This window comes from Solanum lycopersicum, chromosome 8, assembly GCF_036512215.1.
Source record: "Solanum lycopersicum chromosome 8, SLM_r2.1".
Taxonomy (NCBI): Eukaryota; Viridiplantae; Streptophyta; class Magnoliopsida; order Solanales; family Solanaceae; genus Solanum; species Solanum lycopersicum.
In genome coordinates this window covers 27,393,681-27,412,010 of record NC_090807.1, presented here as the reverse complement: position 1 = coordinate 27,412,010, position 18,330 = coordinate 27,393,681, and the positions used below count along the sequence as shown (strand labels likewise).

General features: G+C 32.0%; 1 long non-coding RNA gene across 2 annotated transcripts; it reads right to left on the bottom strand.

Annotated features, from left to right (window-relative positions):
* Positions 1-2,014: 2,014 nt before the first annotated feature.
* On the bottom strand, positions 2,015-17,608 carry LOC104648731 (uncharacterized). Of its 2 annotated transcripts, XR_011211062.1 has the most exons (4): positions 10,856-11,014; positions 8,084-8,182; positions 7,374-7,517; positions 2,015-2,551 (listed from the first exon to the last, which is right to left on the bottom strand). It is a non-coding gene; the product is annotated as an uncharacterized lncRNA (long non-coding RNA). The 2 variants fall into 2 exon arrangements; XR_011211061.1 differs by lacking the exons at positions 8,084-8,182; positions 10,856-11,014 and adding an exon at positions 16,935-17,608.
* Positions 17,609-18,330: the final 722 nt, after the last annotated feature.

The window sequence follows — 18,330 nt, the reverse complement described above, 5'->3', positions numbered from 1 at the left end:
CAGAAATCATTTTTGGTCTAGTAGGATGGTTTTTTGGATTTTGAGACTTTTAATTTTTAATTTGTTTCATTAGGCGTTTTAACTTTAAAATTTAGTGAAAGTTCGACTTCATCAATATTCTTGATAAAATGTGATCGGATGAGGAATCCTTCAGTGCATGTGATTATCTATGAAAGGTCCTTTTTGGTCTAATAGGATGGTTGGTTCGATTTTGAGGCTTTCATTTTGAGTTTGTATAGTTAGGCATTTTAACTGTTGTTTTGACCACACAATTTTCCAACTATTCTCAAATCTTCCAAGCCTAAATGTGCTATTAGCTGCTCAAAGTCTTACTTCAAAATCCATAACAGGATTACTATTCAATTGTTCTTCACTCCGAAGAATTGCATGAATCTTCTATTACTAACTAAAGGACGAACGAATTTATTATCTCCAATGCTGACCAATTCAATGGTGTATGAGTCATAGATAGTTGTGGCCTTTTATCATATGCGCTTTATTACCATTCTTTAATTGACTGTGCATTAGTTTCTCTTTAAAATGTAGAATTGTTACTTTCACCAACTATCAATTTGAAGAATCCAAATTCATGTCTTTATCACAATTACTGTAGTCAACCTGTCACCTCTAATCCGGTAGTGCTTTCTTAATAATGTGATATTCTTTATTTTAGAGCACCTTATGCTCAACTACATGACTAAACAAATTAGAGTTCAAAGCTGAAAGGAAATCAAAATTTTTAATCAAACTAAAAGCAACAAATATCGACACCATATAAATTAGGTTTGCTACCGCAAGACGCGGAAACTAATGCAGCCTTTTTAAGTATATGTGTATATTCGATCGCTTTCAACTAGTCATAACATACTCAATCCAAACAACCAGCTAAAGAAGGAAAGTGAAGAATATTACTAGTAAATAAAATCCACCACAAGATGATAAACTAGATGATACTTGTATCAGTCTGCTTCACAATCAAAACACAACTGCCACAAAGCCATCAAAATAAGATTTGACTCTAATCAATATTTTCTTCTTCTTTTACCTTCAAAGGAAAATTCTATGTTATGACAACAAAAGAATATATAAAAACACAAAGCTCAATTAGATTCAAAAGAGATTATCTCACAGACATTTCAAAAGCGATCAAATATTTCTTTTTAAAAATCCTACAAAACGTTGAAACCTTGAGCCTTGTAAGGCGCATGTCATTTGAGCCTTACAAGGCTCAAGTATGTTGCGCCTTACAAGGTTCATTGAATTCTATTTCTTGCGGCATGAAATCTAATATAGACGGTATTAAATTTACGGCCCTTTTGGTTTGATAAAAAAAATGTTGCACTTCTGAAATTGGTTTAAAAAATTTGTTGCCCTTTTGAATTCGATCTCATACAAATTAAGCTAAAGGAGAAACCATTCATAAGGAAAGAATTTACTCGCGCATAATTCATTGTTTAAGTATTAGACCCATCTTCATTAAGTGAATTGAACTTACATACTTCATTGTTGAATTACAAAAACGGACACATACAACAATGACATACAATTAACTCTGTTTTCAAAAGAGATGTCCTATTTTTGTAACATTATCCTTCCATGAAAAACACCAAGTTTCAAAAGCTGAATACCAGTTCCAACAACATATAATCAATTGACGATATCATCTGAGTACATTATATGTCTGACTGGACTTTTGTGACTACTCTAATTAATGAATAGTCTGCGAGAAAAGGAAAGTTCAATACAATCTCGGAGAAGAAGGAATTAAAAACACCTTGGAGAAGATGATGAACTTACCGTTTGGGTCATCTTTTTAAGCAATATGAAGCGCATCTGAGTTGGATACTTACAAAAACACTAATGTTAAACTTAGTGATGCATTTGTTATATAAAAAAAAAAAGCAACCCACTTTAAGCCAACAACATTCACATATATGTACACTCGTGGACATTCTACTAGGTAACAAAAAATCTCACTATGGTTAGACCTTACAAAATAGCTACACAAAAATCATTCAGTGATACAAAAATTTAATCACTAATAATCATCCATACCATACTGTGACGTTCAACTTCACTAATGCTTAAGAAGAACTCCATCCTCTTTATATCTTGAGTAATTTCCATTATTTCCTTGAGTGGTTCATCCGAGTTACACATTTCAAATACATGGAGTCTAATAATATAAAATATCTTACCATGAATCTCATATAGATCACGCTCTCCTAGTTGTCAATTAAAGAAGTCATTTGCCTATCATGACTTTGAGTGAATTATTTCATCGCCTCCATTAGACCTTTGATAACAATCTCATTATCATGTTCAAATGTTTATCTATTTTTTGCACCTACCTTTTTTGTTTACTTTAGAAGACGATACTTTATAATTATTACCTTGTTTCTAAGATTGATGGGTTTCACTTTTTTGAGTTGTGAATGACTTTGTGCTGCTTCAGCTGATCCATTAGGTTCATTTTGAGCAGTAAATGGATTTTATGTTGCTTCTATTGATACATTAAGTTCCTTTTGAGCAAGTTGATCTTCTCTTGTACCTGAAGAATCATCTACGTCAAAAAAAAATAGGAAATCTCATAGACGTGTTAATTTTTTGAGTATCATTTCTTTTTATATCTTCAACAACATGTTCTGGCCCTTCGGCGTCATCAAATAATGGTCATTGTTTTAAGTTCAGTTACTTGTCATTTGGATCAACCTAAAAATATAAAGAACAAGTACATGAAGTAACCGACGATATTCCAAAGACAAAGATCCATTCACCAAGATAAAATATAATTAGCAATTTTATAATAATTTAAAATAAATATAAATAGCCTTTATCAACTCATTCCAAACTTTTGAATCATCAACTAAGATATGGCTGCATAACTCTTTTTTCATGCTCTTATTTTACAATCAACATGTGATAGAGATTTCAATCCTAGGTTAGGATGACGAGAAACCATACTAAGTTACAACTTACTAGCAAATTAATTCAATTATAATCAAATAAATCGTAATACAACTAGATTGATATGGGAAAAAGATAATGTGAAGACATATGCAAATTAACTATTTGTATTAAAAAAAATAATACATACACATTAAGATTCACTATTAGTCTGTACAAACAACAATGAGAGACATAAAAAAAGATTGACCATTCATTTTCATAAAATAATTAAAGTTATTACATTTTACAGTGAACGAAAAACCAAACACAAAAGTGCATATGCATACCAAAAGTGACCACATAGTTTCAAATTATCAAGATTGATTTTCCAATCTTTCATTCCACATAGACTGAGTTAATTCATTTCCTCCAAGTGGTCCACTCTCCAGATGCTTCAATTGTTCTAATATTTTTATGTTAATGTTGATTCTTTATGTGGAATTCTATTTCCACATCTAAGGGGTCAACTTTCATCTCACTTCGAGTGAAATTCTGTATCAAACAACATGCACTAATAATTCTATTATGAACCTTAATCGAGTACCACGAAGGACTTCTAAGAATTTTCCAATGTCCTTTTAATAATTCAAATTCTCTTTCTATAACAATACGCACCCTAGCATGCTTTATATTAAAGAGCTCTTCTTGACATTGAGGTGATGGATTGTCACCCTACCAATCCTTTAGCCAATATCTATATCCATGGTAGAGAGATATCAAAATCATTTCCATTTGTATATCCTCCATCGCATAGATAGTAATTGTCTAAGAATGTAAACTATAATATTATTACTTTAAAATATTATTTATTTTGATGTAGTAAAATAATTAAGGATCTGCGTATTATTTAGCATACTCTGATGTATTTTCAACTCATTTCTTCGTACAACACCAACTCGCAATATGCGACCATCAATGGCTGATCCCTCCCAATCAGGTAATACATAAATAAAGTTGAGATTTCTATCACAAACTCTCAATTAGGTTTAACAAGTAATACTAGAGTTAGTTTAAGAATGGATTGTTTCTTCTATTATTTCTAATATTAATAATTTTTCATAAATTATTCTGTTTATGTCAGAATCAAGGTCTTTAATAAATAGAGTACAAATATCTTGTAATTAACATCATTATTTAACAAATAGATATTCATTTTTATCATTTGTTTTGCTTTTTAAAGTTTATTCCCTCTAACCTCTTAGTTGATTATACTTATTCATCATATTATACTAAAGTTATTTTAATCATCTGTTCTAGTCACTACTATAATAGCTCTTAGACATTCATTAAAGGATCGACTTACACTCCATATCGATCTTATATAATCAATTTTGACAGACCTGTTCTTCTCGTGATGAGCACAAATATTTAAGATTAAAGATCATTGCTAACTTTTCAATACTCGACATATTTTTACTGTCAGTTAACCCTCCAATATTCTTGGCTAAGGAGACTAAAATGTGAAGGACATTTTATCCATCCTAAGTTTTTCAATAGATACAATATCATTGTCATGAATGAGAACATTTAGATGAGACACACTTTTAGGAATTCTAGCACTCATATAACATCGAATGACCTGCCTATTTCTAGATTGTTTTCTTAATAACATATTGTAAATAGCCATAAAAAACAAATAAGGACAATATATGGATGCACCACAATCTCTTCAAGGATGATAAAGCATTCAACATCGTGCCATTACTGAGAGTCCATTTACACATATTTCCCATTTAAAAATTGCAACATCATTATCAAATTGAATCCCAAAAGAAAAAAAGAATCAATCATGTTAACTAACTAATTGTTGCAGATACATGAAGGTAATAGATGGTTCCATACTAGAATGTTTAATTTTATTATAAAAGAAAAGTAATATGGAAAAACATGGGTAAAATATTTATTTTTATTTGGCTTCAATAACTATAATACTAATATAATTTTGTCAAAATTCAAATAAATATTCATATTTTACAATTTTAGAAGCTAATGTAACTAAGCTTATGTAAGCACGATTTGGGTGTGCTCAAACATCAACTTAATGAACCTATTTGTCAGAAATCACAATTTTTGAACAAACAAAACAAAACCCAAATGAAAATTTGGGGTGTACTCAAACATCAACTTAGCTAGAAAATATTTAGAAGATCTATAATTTCATTCGTCTCTCGTCAGATTAACATGAGGAAAAACAAAAAAAGATAAAATAGGAGGAGAAGAAAAAAAATCAGCCAAATTTTGAGTTTCATACTTCTAACCTCAAAGAAAGAATGCTAGCTTGAAAGCTTTTTCAATCTATTTGCCTAGAAGATGAAGAGTTATTCTAGATGTAAAAATATGAAAAGAGAATCTAAATTTTATTTAAAAGGAAGTGGTGTATACTTGATTGAGAGTAAGGGTAAAATTATCCATATATTTTTGATTCAGGTGTAACTTATTCCATCTTTTACCCTACATAAAATAATAATACATAGATTGACTCATAACTTAAACATGTATTAGTTATGTTGTTTTCTATTTTTCTAACCAAACATAGTATATGTGTATTGAATTTTATACTTTCACAAAAATGCCAAACATTGTAAAGTTTATGTAACATTTTATACCTGAATAACTCAACCCTTATCTAGTAACCAAACGACACCTTAATATTTTTTTTATCAAACCTACCTCTTATAATAACAAAATTAACGTCAAGTTTTGACTCTTTAAAAAAACGTGACATTTTCTAATGGTTCACAAATCCTAATTTGAAAATAATAATATGAAAATCCCAACCACCAACTTTTAGAACCAACCCTGGTCAACTTTTGCAGCTATTACTGCACATGTATGTTGCTTGAATCCCTTCTCCTTCTGAGCCCGCACTAAATTTAATTTGTTGCCTATACTTGCTACACGGTACATTGCAGATATCCCTATAGAAAAAAAGAGAAAATCGGACTTGGCTGTTTTGTTTTATGTTAGTGGTGTCAATTACCTTCAACCCTAACAGATAATTTTTAATTCAGTTTGTAGCTCAATCTATTTCTTAATCAATAAAGGCCAATTAAAGTAAAATTTGGACCGAGTATTGAGAGTAAATTTAGAACTCAACTCCTATTCAGAGTTCAACTTTTGAATATGATTAAAAAATGCCACATGCCTCTAAAAATTGGGTGGGTGGGTTTTTGTATAATTATTTTTGAAATCAAAATTTGTGGACCACTTAGGAAAAGCCACATAGCTCTTTTAAAAGAGTCAAAACTTAACTTTAATTCTATTAGTTTGAGAGTTAAGTTTATTCCAAAAAAACATAAAGGATATTTTTGGACCTAAAGATGGAATGTGGGTATTTATGAATCATTTCTAATAGGGATATTTTTTGTCTTTTTTTCGTAAGAAAAAATAAACTTTTCATATCTATTTCTGAAATTTGATAATTGTTCGTGGTCATGTTCACAAAGATTTTTGTAACTATTAGTCAATTTATTGAAGGATTTGCAGTACTTGGTATGGATATTTTTTATGCTTCATGTTTTTGAATGATTATGTAAAGAATGGCACCAATGTATTTGATCATACATACTTTCCCTTTTTTACCTTTTGCGGAGTTCACCTCATATCTAATTTCATAATTTAATTTTACATTCCCAAATTAGTGTATTGGGTGTAGAGTGGTTGCCGTGAATATTGAGGGATAAAGAAACGTTAGGTCTATAAGTGTAAGAACATTTAGAGAACATTAATTACCGATTAGACAAATAGTTGTTGAAGCGTTAACCCTATTCCGATATCAAGGCACTAATAGTTGAGCTTGTTGCGGCTAAAATTGAAAGAGATGATTACATTAAAAAGACAATCATCTATCCAATAAGGTGTCTTTTCTTAAGAAAGAAAATGTTGAGCGAACGAACATTATCAAAAATCGTGTTAAAAGAGAGTCGACTCTTAAAGAGCAGATCCAAATTTTGAAAAGGTGAATCTTTCGACAAGAACAAAGCTATTTTTTCTCAGAATTAGAACCCTGATAAAAAATACTAAATTATGGACCAATAGATTTGATCTTAAAAGTCTCCATGAAGCTCAACATATATTACTTTAGACCTAAGAGACTGTCAAAGATGGGTCCCTCGATGTTGATGAAGGAACCAACAAAACTCGCTCTTTGATTGAGAAGATCAAATTATCTAATCCAGACACCAACGATTAGATATAAACTTTTGAAGAAGAGTTTTTTGAGGTTCAGTCTTCGAGTGGTGACCTAGACATTGATACCAACAACTAGTAGCAATTGTTATGGTGAAAGTAACCTTTTAGTGTTGAGTGTGCTATCATGCTAATACACACTTACTTGGAAATAAAATTTTGCATTAATACATAATTTTCCTCTCGATTCCGAGGATGTACATCTATATTGAGTAATTTAATCAAAAAGGACTAACCTTTTTAGGTAGGAAAGTAGATGACAAGTCCTCTTTCTTTTATGAACAGATGCATTGGTGGAAGGCAGTGAGTTGTCTTGAATACTTCTCTCATGATCCAACTATCCCCTAAACGTGACATATCGAATATGATCCTAACAAACCCTAAAAAAACAACTTTACATAAGCATGAAACTAAGATAACCATATACCAAATCAAATGAATCGCATAAAACTGAATAAGTGTCAAAAGCAATATCTCAACATAAGAGAATATGAATATAAGACTAAAAATATGAAATCATATTAAGTCTGACATAAGTCTCTCCTAATCACATGTGTGTCTAAGACATACCCTACCTCATGAAATAAGTCTGAAAATTGAAATGACAAGAAAAAACATAAACTAATAAATTGGTCATGCCCTCAAACCATGAGGACTCACCAATCTACTAGCAAATGTTAATCAATCCAACCAGCCAAGACTAGATGGATAAACGTCAGATCCTATATTATAAAACAATATAGGCACAAGAAATATATGTGTCAGTACTTAGAATATACAAAATATTTGGAAAATGCATAAACATAAACACAAAATATGATAATACATGATCAAGTAAAACATATGTATTAGTCAGATAAGCTTAGTTCATAAATCATGAAAAGTTTAATGCATCATTTAAGTTATGACATATGTAAAAAATAATCTAGGTATGTGAGATGTTTACCATTAACTAAATTGGATAAGTATGATCCAATTATAGTTGTCGATTTGAGGGCAAGGATGAGAAAGTTAGTGTCAGGTGTGTTCAACTTGATTGTCATACCTACATGTTGATCAAGAAAATAAATATCTATCGTTTGATAATACATGCCCAAAATAGTAAGGATAAAAAAACTAAAGAAAGGTCAAAAGAGTCCAAGAGAGCAAGGACTAATAATGGTGACTTTTTTTTTTTTTATTTTAGGTCTGGTGGATAGGGGCGTTTTCAATTCTGGCAAAAATTTTCTGGTCAAGGTTTTCCTGATGTTTCAAATATTAGTTTAACAAAAATAGGTTGTTTAATCCTAAGCCTCAAGGAGGTGGTGGTAATGGATCATCTATATCTGCTTGCTTAAGGTATAGTAAAAAGCATGATGGCAAATGTTTGGCATGTATGGATGATTGCTTTAGTTGTGGAAACAATAGGCATAAGATGAGAGATAGCCCATTGTTTGCTACTAAGGGAAGGGATGGTAGACAAGTTCAACTGAGTGGTAACATGCGAGTGCTTCGAAGCAAAATAAATTTTATGGTCTTTAGACTCAAACTGATCGTGAAGGTTCTTCAAACATGGTGACCGGTATGTTGAAAGTTTTTCATCTTGATGTTTATGTCTTACTTGGTGATCTGGGTTCTACGTTATCGTTTGTTACTCCTAATAAGCCCCTGAGATTTGATGTTGGTTTCAAAATAGTTTCTAATCCCTTTCATGTCTCTACCCCCGTGGTTGATGCGATTGTGGCTTAGAGAGTTTATATAAATTGTCCTTTATCCGTTTCTCATAGATTCACTCATGCTGATCTTTTAGATCTTGATATGTTAGATTTTTATGCTATTCTCAAGATGAATTGGCTTTATGCATGTTATGCTTCCATATATTGTAGGACCTAATTGGTCATATTCAATGTTCCGAATGAACCTATCATTTCATGGTAATGAGATATTATGTTCTTAAAGGTCTATTTATATCTTGCCTAAAATTTAGGAAAATAATTTCTAAGGGTTACATTTATCATATTGATTGGGTTATGGATATAGATTTTGAAATCCCTACAGTTGATTCAGTTCTGATTGTAAATGAGTTTCTGAAATTGTTTCCTGATGATCTTCCCGATATTCCTTCTTAAAGGGAAAAAACTTCAGTATTGATCTTTTCACAAAAACGCAACCTATATCTATTCCTCCTTACCGTATTGAAAATGACCCCTACAAAACTGAAGGAATTAAAAAATCAATTGACAGATTTGTCGGATAAGGGTTTTATTAGATTGATTATCTCATCATAGGAGCTCCAGTGTTGTTTGTTCAAAAGAAGAATGGTTCTCTTTGAATGTGTATTGACTATCAGCAATTGAATAAAGCTACCATTAAGAATATTTATTATATTTCAAGGATAGACGATTTGTTTGATCAACTCTAAATAGAAATTTATCTCACTAATATTGACATTCGGTTGGGTTATCACTAGTAAAGAGTGAAAGAGAGTGAGATTCTGAAGATAATTTTCAAATTCGATATGGTTATTATGTGTTTTTGGTAATGTCGTTTGGTGTGACTAATGCCCCGTCAATATTTATGGAATTGATGAGAATTTTCAAATTTTCTACTAAAATTAACCTAGACGAAGTAAGAATGACGTAAGTAGAATTGTCAGCGACCTTTTTGAGGTCAACGACGCCGCTCTCACCTGGGGTCTAGACTCTGGTCGTGACATGTTGTCAGTGATATTAAGTCTGGACAGACTATAGCAGTTGTGCCTATGACCCAAAATAACATGTTTCCCCTTAATGGTGTTATCTTCTCTATGACTATTTGAACATTAATGGGCTAAATTTATTGACTAGGAAGAATATGGTAGTTGGGTCACTAGAAATGGGTGATCTTGATTTGTGTGAGGGTTGCATCTTCGGGAAACAAAGTAGGAAATCATTTTCTGTAGGAAAATCATGGAGAGTTGCCCGTTGTCTTGTGCTTGTACATGCCGACCTATGTGGACTAATGAAAATCGAGAGTCACTTGGTGGGAATAGGTATTTTCTTCTATTTACTAATCACTATAGCCATATGAGTTGAGCTTATTTTCGAAATTTCAAATCAAAGGCATTTGAGAATTTTAGGAAATTCAAGGCACTCGTGGAAAAGCAAATAGGCTGCAACATTAAGGTTCTTCACACAGATCGTGATGGTGAATTTTTATCTAATGATTTTATTTTATTTTGTGAAGAGAATGGAATTTTCAGGGGGCTTACAACACCTTACTCACCACAAAAAATGAAGTCGCCGAGCGAAAGAATTGTATTGTGGTTTCGATGTCCAGAAGCTTACTTAATGCAAGGGGAATTCCTGTTGATTTTTGGGAAGAAGCAATGGTTGCAGTTTCTATCCAAGAAAATTCATTTTGAATCAAACTCCATACGAAGCATGGATATGACAGAAACCACGAGTAGGTCACTTGAATGTTTTTGGTTGTATAGCTTATGCTTTGGTTAGTTTGCGTTCTAAGCTAGATGAAAAATCAGAGAAATGTCTTTTCATTGGTTACGGTCCTCAATCAGAAGCATATACGCTATATAATCCTACTAGTGGCGAAGTGATTATTAGCAGAACTGTTGTATTTAATGAAGAATCAGCCTAGGAGTCGAACGACAAGGAAGAAGATTTAGTCATCCATATTCCAGCTCACGCAGAAGTAGGGCATGCATGGATACTTGAAACAACAAGTTCTAATCTTTCCTCACCTGATAGCAGTAATACTGACCATATTTCTCATGAAAGTAGAAACAATTCAACTCCATTAAGCTCTTGTTCTCCACCTGCGCCGTCATCCAGCGAGACGCCACCAACAAAGTTCAGGTCACTGCAAGATTTTTATGCATCTTGTAGTTTTGCCCTGTTAGCTGCCAAACCGATATGTTATGTAGAAGCTGCAAAGCAACCATAGTGGCAAGACGTGATGATTAAAGATATAAAGGCTATCGAGAAAAATTAGACCTGGGAGCTAGTTGATTTGCCGGGAGGGACGAATGTTATCGAGCTAAAATGAATTTTCAAAACAAAGTACAATGTTGATGGAAGTGTCAAAAGGCATAAAGATCGACTTGTTTCAAAAAGATACTCACAACAACAAGGCATTGAATTTGATGAAACGTTCTCACCAGTAGCTCGCTTAAAAACAGTTTGAACTGTTGTAGCCTTGGCTTCTCAACTTGGTTGGCATGTGTACCAACTTGGTGTTAAGTCTGTTTTCCTAAATGGAGACTTACAAGAAGAAGTTTATGTTTGCCAACCTAAAGGCTTGATTTTTATTGAAGGAAAAAGAAAAGTATATAGATTGAAGAGGCGTTTTACGGTTTATAGCAAGCACCACAGGCATGGTATAGAAAATGACTCTTTTTTTTCAAAGAGCAACATTTCAGGAAAAGTGAAAATGAACCTACACTTTATGTTAAGAATCAAGATCATAGTGACTTTTTGGTTGTCAGTCTTTATGTCGATGAATATATATGGTATCTCGTGAATCTATTGTTCTGAATTTAATAGTTGCGTGATGAGTAAATTTTGAGATGTCTGACTTAGGTATGCTGCATTATTTTCTTGGGCTTACGGTGAGACAAGATTCAGATGGAATTTTTATTTCACAAAGGAAATATGCAACTGAACTTTAAAAGATGTTCAACATGCTGAATTGTAATCCATCTCCCATGCATATAAATATGAATGAGAATTCGGTACTTGATAATGGTACAGGTGCAACAAATGCTTCACATTATAGAAGCTTAGTTTGTGGTCTAAACTACTTATCGCACACAAGGCCCGATATAACATTTTCTGTCAGTTTGATTTCAAGGTTTATGCATAGTCCTTTGAAGCAACACCTAGGTGCATCCAAGAGGATCTTGCGATATGTTCCTGGCACAACAAGTCACAGAATTTGGTATTCAAAAGTATCAGGTTTTTTCAGATTAGTTCGCTTTACTAATAGTGATTGGGCAGGTAGCTTGGATGATCACAATAGCACATCTGGCAACTCTTTTAGTCATGTCTCTGGAGCAGTTTCACGGAGTTCAAAAAAAAAGATACAGTAGCTTTGTTATCTTTGGAAGCAGAATATATGGCTGCAACTTCATCATGTTGTCAAGCTATTTTGTTAATGAAATTGTTAGAAGATTTTCAACAACAATAGATTGGTCCAACAGAAATATGGTGTAACAACAACGCGACAATTGCTATGACAAAAAATCATGTTTTTCATAGTAGAACGAAGCACATCGACACTCATTATCACTTTATTCGCGATCTGGTCGCTAGTGGAATAATCTCACTGGAATTTTGTAGCACAAATAAACAGAGTGTTGATGTTCTTACGAAGTTGCTGCCCCACAACAAGCATGACTTCTTCAGACGACAAATGGGAGTTTGTGATTTTGAAGAAAGGAGGAGTGTTGACTACTTCTTCAAAATAGCTAGTTTGCAGAAATCAGGTTGTGGGTCTATTTTCTAGGATTAGTGGGTTTATGTTTTACTTAGTCAATGAAATTATATTCTCATTGTAGTGGACCATGTTTACCACTTTTCTATACGTTTTCCATTATTTGTGAGTTGCTTTATTTTAGCTTTAGTAGTTAATTGTAAGCCTATAAAAAGGCAATAGGAGTTTTGATTTTTAAGTAAGAAAGTTTTGCAGTAAAAGAAACCTTTTGTTTCTCAAACTCTTTCATTTATTTTTGCCTTCTCACCCAACAAAGGGTTCCTTATGTATCAGTCGTAAAAAAAAAAGGTTCTTCTTAGATACATTTTCTTGTCGGACTGTACATTAGGCTACCATTCTATGACATATAATGGTTTCATTGAATTTCTCTTTCTTAAAGCAACATCGAGTGAGAGTTTTGGTGTTATATGTTTCTGTTGACTAAGAAGCATTAAGGAACAAGACGATGTGCAGAAGAGGGAAGAATAAAAAAGGAACTAATATGGACGGAAGTTAATCTTTATTGGCTCATTTGAAATCTACACATCATTCAACAAATTTAATTTAGGCCAGTTCTTTTAAATTCTCCAGTTTTGTTGTAAAAATGCACATGTATATATATTTGTTGTTATCCAGCTGTAGTTAGTTACACACTTTTATTTCTTTAAATTTCAGAGTTGCCTACTGATATATAACACACAGTAGCTTTGAAATAGATACATATACAATTCAGAAAATTTCTCTTACGATCTTATCTAGTAAATTTTCTCTATATTATTTCAGGTTTTAACAAACTTAGAGGCAAAAATGTACGTTTTACCAGTTATTGCTTTGTAAAAAAATTGTACTAAGCTATCTCACATAGTTGGTCTCAAGTTCAGAATAAAAGAGTCGACTGTAGTGGGCTGATAAAATCAACATAAAAAACATATCAGTTAATTGTCATTTAGACTTTGTCATAGTTGTCCCTTTTGCTGGCTTGAGAGCAGAGTGGGTAAATACATGCTCTTGAGAATTTACACGTTAATTAATTGTCATTTATGGTTAAGTTTGGATTCATCAATATCATCGGTGATAATATGTATGGTCCACAATCAGTCAACGGACCAGGTCCCTTGACTCAGCAAGAATTGCAATAATGCAAAAGCAATAAACACAAGACAACACAAGCAATTTATGTGAAAACCTCCTTGCTCAAAGGAGTAAAACCAAGGCCTATCTCATAGGATTTTAAACTTTTTTCATTAATATCTTCAAGAAAAAGTGAAACTTCGATATAACACAAATATGATTAAGTTATTAATCTCAAAGCTAAGTAATAACTCTATTACTTCTATACCTAAACAACTTAGAATTCAATTAATGAGGTACAATACTGCGCACTAAATTAGTTAATTCTAATCAATTTAGACTTTTACAAACCAAACAAAGAGAGATGAATCCTTTATAAGGTAGGAACAAATTTACAATGTTAGCACGAAGATATGATCCTAAGACAACTAGACAACTTTCAGCTCTATCAGGTCTTATTGCTCTTGAGGTTGATACTTCTTTAAAGTGGGTCTTTGCAAGTGTACTTGAGAATTTTCAAGTTGCAAAAACTAAAATTGTGTCTATTGGACATAACCTTTATGAAGAATAGACACGAGCTTCGTGGTCATTCCATTGGGCGAGGTTTCTACCGCAGTTGGAGACTATGCACCAATACTTTCTACAACCTGGTATTTATGTGTATATTGATATAAGGATCACGTCCATTGGCACTACAAATAACAGTCGGCAAGTAAAAGAGTTTAAATTGTATAGACTGTCAATTATGTGCGCATCTCTTCTTAGACAATAAATGGTATTTGTTAGATATTTTGCACTTTCCCTTAAAATATGTATTAGATATTTATTGTTTCATTAATGCCTTTTTTAATTGTAAGATAGTATTCGTTTCCCTCCTTTTAAAAATGACAAATCATGGCTTCACTCAATTCCAATAAGTTAAAGAATGGAGTTGAAGAAATACTAGACCACATCAATTTATTGCCCGACGCACTTTTAGTACAAATTCTCTCTCTTTTATAGACAAAAGATTTCATCACATCATATCTTCTCTCTAAAAGGAGTATTTATCTTTGGACTTCAATTGATAATTTCCTTTTTACTAATAGAAGTTATTCATAACATTAATGTTATTTTCCCATCTTCTTGGATATTAGTTGTATTGCATTGTCAATAGCTTCAAGGTCTATGATTGTATAATAGTTTAGATTTTGTAGTTTTTTTATGGAAGGAGGAGGTTTACATTATTTGTTGCTTACTTTTAAGTCATATAAGAAAGTATGATTAGTTCTTTTTGTTTGATTAGCCTGAAATATCTAAACTTCAGGAAGTTTAGATGGCTGAGACAACAACGAACAATGAGGAGTTTCAAAAATTAGTGTAACTTGTTGTGAGAAATGGTTTCTATTTAACATTAATTAGTTTCAATAGAGCTTGAATTCTGGATTTTGTTGAACTTGAATAAAAGGAGAAATTGTCTTCCGAAACCTCAAATAGACACAATTTTCTATCCAAAACCTACTTGAGAAATGTTTATATCGTTATAACTTATCACTGCTTTGGTATATTCTTCGGCATGCCCATTTTTGGAGAGCGCTGTGTTCACATCCCTGCTCTATTCAAATAGGGTAAAACATCGCGGTGACTCAAAAAATAATTAATTAAGTTGATTTTAAAATTTTTTTAAGAATAAACGAATTTTAAATGAATCGCCACCTTATTTTAGAAAAAAACTAGGAAACCATTAAGTGATCTACGAAACCATTATATTCTAGATAAGGGATTAAAGTTATTTCGAAGGGAAGATGTTAGCCATATTTCGAAATCCAAAAATATGGGTCCTGAGTGCATTCATATTTTCAAATTGAGAAGGCGAAAAGCAATATACAAGTACAGTTAACATGAAATATACACAAATAATAAAATAAAATAATAATTTAAGTATCGGCTTAAGGTTTTTCTAACGTCAATAATATACACAATAATGAAAATATTAAATACATTTGATTTCCATTGGAATTGCTTCGATGAGAAGCAACTCCGAATTACCTGGAAACACACTTAGTAAAAGTGTTAGTATCAAATATATATGATAAAATAAATGAATTAAATAACAATTTAAAAATAAAAATTTGCCTTATTAAAATGACAGACCTTGGAAATCGATTATAGTTTCTTCATCGGCCAATTTTATCACATAAATATATATAAATTTGAACTAAATTTTGTCTTTTATAATGTGGAGACCTCCAAAATCGAAAGAGAGATTTTCTCAATGTTCCATTTTACAAATAAACAATATTAAACTTAACTAAATTTCCGTCTTTTATAATGGGGAGTCCTCCAAAACTGACAGAGAGATTTTCTCATTGCCCGTTTTAAAAAGTAAACAATATAAACTTAATTAAATTTCCATCTTTTAAAATAGGGAGGCCCCCAAAACCAACAGAGAGATTTTCTTATTGGCCATTTGAACAAGTAAATAATATAAACTTGACTAAATTTCCGTCTTTTAAAATTGGGAGGACTCCAAAATTAACGGGAAAATTTTTTTATTGGCCATTTTAACAACTAAATAATATATATAAATACCAAATCAAATGAAAGATAAAAATAAAATAATATTAATGATATAAAGTGTCATGAAACCACCAACTAACATCAACAATATTAAAATGATAATAAGAACAAAATAGAATAAAGTACAACAAAAAGGCAACAAAATAGTTCATAGTTAAAACTCACAAAAATCAAATAGATAACAAACACAAGCAAAATTCCCAGCAGCCATAACAAAATAAATAAATAATAAAAACGTTTAGGTTCAAAAAAATATACAAAATATGGTCTTTATAATAACTATATACTGTCAATCAAACATAACAAATAAAACAACCCACATACGAAGAAAATATTAGAGAGTGATTATTTTTTAAAAAACAAAATAAAATAAATAATTTTAACAATAAAAGAAAAGCACCAATAACTAACATAAAATAGAAAAGATTTCCTATCAAATAAAATATGAAATAAACTTCAAAGTAGTGAAATAAAGAAACTATTAAAAAACTAAAACAATACATAACAAATGAACCTAAGAATTGTCGACAAAGTACAAATATGATAAAAAGAAAAGCTGAAAATAAAAGTAAAGTTGTCAGAAATATCAACAATAACATAAATGTAAATCAAATATAAATAAAATCAAAGCTAAATCTTTAAACACACAATCCACTACAATGAAAAATAATAACAGTTGAGTAAAGAAAAAAAATTAAAAGGTGACCAACAAGAGTTACCGGAATATGTATTCCTCCGGGCAGATCTGAAAGTGAGAGACTCGTCGATATTTTGCGGGTTTCGACAGCTCATGACTGCTGCTCGTTGTTGTGTGAGGTTGTTGTCGGTCACTCCACCAGTTTGAGCTTGTGATTTCGCCGGAAACGCCAATAGGGAAAGAAGAATTGGTGGGGTCTAGTTCGTTTTGAGATCTGATTTGGGGGTTGTTTCCCATGACCTTTTTATCGGAAAAAGGAGAAAAATGGAGTTTGGTGGGAAATGGGTTTAGTTGGCTGTGGAGCTTGAAGCTCTCTGGAGATGTGGAAAAATGAAAAAATCGGGAAAGGAAAGAGGGAAAGGGAAGCAGCTAGCTTCGTTGGTCGGAGTTTTGGTCCAGTTATTTACAGGTGGTGAGCTAGCAGTAGCTTCATGGTTGTTGGGTCAGCTCAATGCTCGTAGGAATTGGGGTTTTTCGCGAGATAACAGTGAAGAAGAGTTAAAAAAAAAAAAGGGGGGGGGGGGGGGGCTTTGGGGTTTGATTTCATTGTTGCTTGGCTGGATAAAAGTGTAAAATGAATGTCATTATTCCCGAATTTCGCTGCTGGTCGGAGAAGAGGGTTTAGGGTGGTGGATGCTAAGGGAGGAAAATGGAAGAGGAAATAATTAGGGTTTTTCTACTTGGAAATTGTTTCTCATTTCAGAAAAAAAAAAAATCACCATCTATTTTTTGACCTAATAAAGCCCTAAATAAAAAAGGGAAAAAATTGTAACAAACTAATAACCTAAAATAAATTTAATAGTTATAATTTGATTTAATTGTGCTCCATAGCAAACGTTAGTTAAAATTTGTCAGCGTCTCTTTCCCAGAAATTTGGCTCGCCACTATCCATTCTCGCTCGGCTCTCTCGCTTTATACACAGAGGTGTATAATTTTGTTTCTGTTTTGCATAAAGCGAGAGAAAATGGCGTATACACATGCAAAAATATATATCTTCGTGTTATACACTTAATTATACAATTTACAAACATTTTACTTTAAATATTGCAGAGAAAAAGACCAACGAATTATACAATTGCAGTGAAATATAATTTTCTCTAGCATTATACAACAGAAGTGTATATATTATGTTTCTGTTTTTGTATAAAGCGAGAAAAACACATATCTTCTTGCTATACATTTATAATTATGCAATATACATACATTTTAATTCGATTCAACTATATGCAAAGCAAATAACACAATTGCAGCGAAATAGGCCAGTGAATTATACAATTTAGGCCAGCGAATTATACAATTTTAAGTTTGCTATGGAGCACAATTATGCAAACTTTGTTATAGCATACAAATATGAATTTTTTATTTGCTATATGTGAAAGTTGCCTTATAAAAAATTGTTAGACAATGGGTCGGGCTCA